A 4088-nucleotide genomic window follows, 5' to 3' on the forward strand; every position below is an offset into this window, starting at 1 on the left:
GTTGGGATCTTTTTATCTCCTATTTTTGTTAGATTGGAATTTTGAGCTGTTTGCACTTTGTATGCAGGCAATTGAGGTACTGGGTATGTTTAGTTTGAGGCAAAAAATGTGCAGCTTTGTGTGCTGAAATTATTCAGTGAGAAGTTTAAACTGAAATTATTGTGAGAAATGTTGGTTTTATGTGCAGCTTTATGTGCAGTTTAAACTGAAGTTTAAATTCATCAAATGCTTGTAGTTCTGCGGCTTCTGCCACAATATATTGCAGTTTCCAGTAAACTTTGTACAAACGTTCAGCAATCAGCACTCCTAATTTTAGTTTTACCTTATCGGGTAAACCGATAATCGAACCGATAATGATCAATAATCGATTAACCGATAACCAATATCTTATCGGTTTGGTTATCGGATCATGATATTTGTAAACCGATAACCGATAGGCAAAACCGATAATATTCAAAACCGAACCGAACCGACCGATGCCCACCCCTGTCTGAGAGTTTATTTGTTATTTCAGTTATATTCCGCATGTTTGTTAGGCTTACCTAATCTTAGAGACTAAGTGTCATTACGACATCTTACGGAGGAAAATTAGGGTCGTGACACATGGGGGAGGAGGGGGCAACAACATAGCACAAAAATTTGACAGTCAGTTTATGATAATGAGGATTAACAGAATAGCAAGGAGAAAATACACAAGAGAATGATAACATTGAGGTAACAAAACGTTTTATGGAAAGAAGACCATTAATGAATGGTCCAATACCGAACTCATAAAAAAAATGGCCAAATACTCCATTTCCGGCCATGCTCCGGTCGTGAAAAATAGCAAGAACGACCAAACAAGATCCAGTTCAAAGACGTTGCTTCGACGGCACTAGCACTGAAACAACGACAGCATGGTAGAGACCCAGTCATAACAGTTTCAACGGAAAAACACGTGAGTTAGCGGGAAAATTATAAACCGGCCAGATCTGATGCCACAACTGTGAGAAGAGGTCGTCGTTCATTTTTCATCATTAGAATTCGGAGATGATGAGAAACCTCAAAATTCAGTAAGGCAACATCAATGGACACAAGCGACTCGCTGGCGATGAACTCCAGCGAGGTCGAGCGTCCAACAGAAATAAAGAGAACCCATGCTTAACGCCAGATCTAGGCCGTTTGACTTCTGTAGAGTCCACCGGAGTTCTTTTTCTTGGTCATCCAACAGAGAAGAGAGATCATCACCAGCAATCACTGATGATGAAGTCTGGCGGGCGGCAAGAGGGGAGAAGGGCAGCAATAGTGTGTGAGAGACGGTTGTAGCTCTCAATTTTGAGAGGAAGATGGAGAGAGCACTATTGGTTTAGACAGCTATTGTGCCATGGAAGGTGACTGGCCGACGACAACCTTTGTCTCTCAAAAGTTTAGATAAATGAGATGACAATGGGGTTAGGGGTTGTAGATTAAGAATGAGAGGGGTATGAGATATTATTAGGGTTTTGTTCCCCTTTTATTTGTACTAAAAGACTATCTTTTACCCAATGTGTAATAGTACACTCTTGTCATTTCCCATTGTATAAAAAAGTATCACCATTGCATTATGTTATGTCACATCAAATGTTTAGTCAAATCAAATGTCCTGTCATGTCAATGTCTAGTCAAATCAAATGTCTGGTCACCTCAGATGTTGAAAAATGAAATTGAGAAGAACATGATTGATACACCCAATTGAGGGAAGGGTTCCTCAACATCCCTCCAAGTCTTTTGATGCCACTAAAAGATGCGTACCATTCCAATATACTTGGATATGACACTCAAGATTTGTTTCAAGTTGGAAAATGAAATTGTAACCCTAATCAAGAGCGGAGCCATTCAATGCACTCCGGCACCACCTAATGTGAATCACAACTCACTGCCAAATCATCGAAAACAGGGAGCTAACATGATCACATTAGACGAAGAGTATGACCTGAAGGGAACAATTGTCACTATAGGAAATGCAGAAGCCACAGGGATCCCTCCTCAAAAGGCTCCGATCATTACAGTACAACTGAGGCCTACGATAATGGTTTAGACTTATCCACGGCAACTTGCCGATGCTACTCAAGACGAAGAAGGTCGGGAGTACAAAACCGTCCCATAGACATACCAGCAAAAGGGAAATGCCAAAATAACAGACTATGTTGTAGCCCATGGCATGACTAGGTTCGGGAGATGTTATGCCCCTGAACATGTATCGAGGAAATCTGAGGAGAGAACAAATTCCAAGGAAAAACATAACAGACTCAAAAGCCGTAGAGTTTTGGAAAAAATGTCAAGAAAAAAGTATTTTGTGGAAGAGCAGCTGAAGAAAACTCTAGCACAGATATATATCATGGATCTATTAATGAGCTCTAACAGTCATAAGGATGCCCTGTTAAAAGTACTAAGCAAGGTAAATATACCAAGTAACACCACTAGTGAGGCGCTGGCCGCGACAATGGAAAAATGATCGAAGCAAATATGATCATTTTCAGAAGAGACGAACTCCCTGTTGAAGGCGCAAGTCACAACAAGGCTCTTCATATCACTGTCAAATGCGGGGACAAAGTGGTGTCCTGGGTGCTGGTCGATGGAGAGTCAGGAGTCAATGTTTGTTCACTCTCCACCATGCGGGAGTTAGGAATTCATTTGAGGGAAGTCAAGGAAAGCCACGTAAGGGTGAGAGCCTTTGATGGTTCACAAAAGGATGTTAATGGAGAAATTTATTTAGCCTTACAGATCAGGCCGGTCGATTTTCCTATGTTGTTTCAAGTGATGGACATCTCATCTTCCTACAACTTGTTGCTAGGCAGGCCCTGGATACATATGGCAGGGGTCGTGCCATCCACTTTGCACCAATGCATAAAATTTAAGTGTGGATGACAAGAGATCGTGGTTCATGGCGAATGGGGTCACTCCGTCTATTTGGAGTATATTGTTCCATTCATTGAAGAGCTGGATGGAGTTGCCTTCCCCAAGATGGATATGAGGGAGATGATGAAATATGGATACAGGCTAGGAACAGGGTTGGGGCCAAGTCAGATGGAATCACAGAGCCAATTAAACATAATGGGCAGAAAGGAAGGACTGGCATAAGATACCAGTATCTGGAAGGGAAAGCTCACACCGCCATCTCTAGGAAAAAGGTTTTTGTGTCAGAGCATGTTGCAAGTCCGGGACAAAGTTCAGGACCCGAAGATGATATCATCGACGGGATGGGAAAGTTGTTCGTGAATATTGTTGAAGAATGCTGTGAAGGAACTGACATCAAGACATCAACTATCAGGGATGCTGAACCAAGGGAAAGAGCTGCAGAATTGGACCACCAGTCCATCTTTGGTTCGCCGAGAGTCTTGGTAGTATGGAAATACAGAAGTTTTCTTTTTAAAAGAGCACGGTCAATTGAGGCTTGTACCGTGTCTACACCCTTTTGTCATTTGCCTCCTGTGAACGCTTAAGATGTTCCCCTTTTGATAAAATAAAAAGAATAATTTTCCTAAATATTACAACTTTATTTACCGCTTTATTTATACTTAGATTTTTATTTTCAATAATCAAACTGATAAAAATCCGCGTTCCACGATTATGACATGTAATGAAACTGTTGATCACAATGATCCAGATTACGAGGATGTTTACCTTGAAAATGGTAATTATAATAAAATTTGATTTTGTGGTTCTAAAAATACATGATCTATTTTTATACTAGTTGTTAGGAAATAGATGCTAAGTATGAAACTAGGAAATAAGATAGGAACTTAAAAACAATATGTTTAAGCAAACCGAGTGGCTGAGAATCGGGGCCTCGAGCCTGACTAAACAGGACCTCGAGGTTGAGCTCGATGCTAAGTTATGGACAACCGATGAAGGACTAACAATTTTGAGAGCTCTGATGAAGTCTCTTTATGGTCAATAATGAGAAATAAATGAAGAACAATAAATAGAACACATTAAATGTAAGCAATAAATATAAGTAGTGAAATCAAGAGAGAATGTTTAAGTTAGAGAGCAAAGAATGTTCCTGTATTGAATGTTGTGAGTGAAATTATATCGTTACAAAATGACAAGGATCCCCTTTATATATC

This window comes from Nicotiana tabacum, chromosome 22, assembly GCF_000715075.1.
Source record: "Nicotiana tabacum cultivar K326 chromosome 22, ASM71507v2, whole genome shotgun sequence".
Classification (NCBI taxonomy): Eukaryota; Viridiplantae; Streptophyta; class Magnoliopsida; order Solanales; family Solanaceae; genus Nicotiana; species Nicotiana tabacum.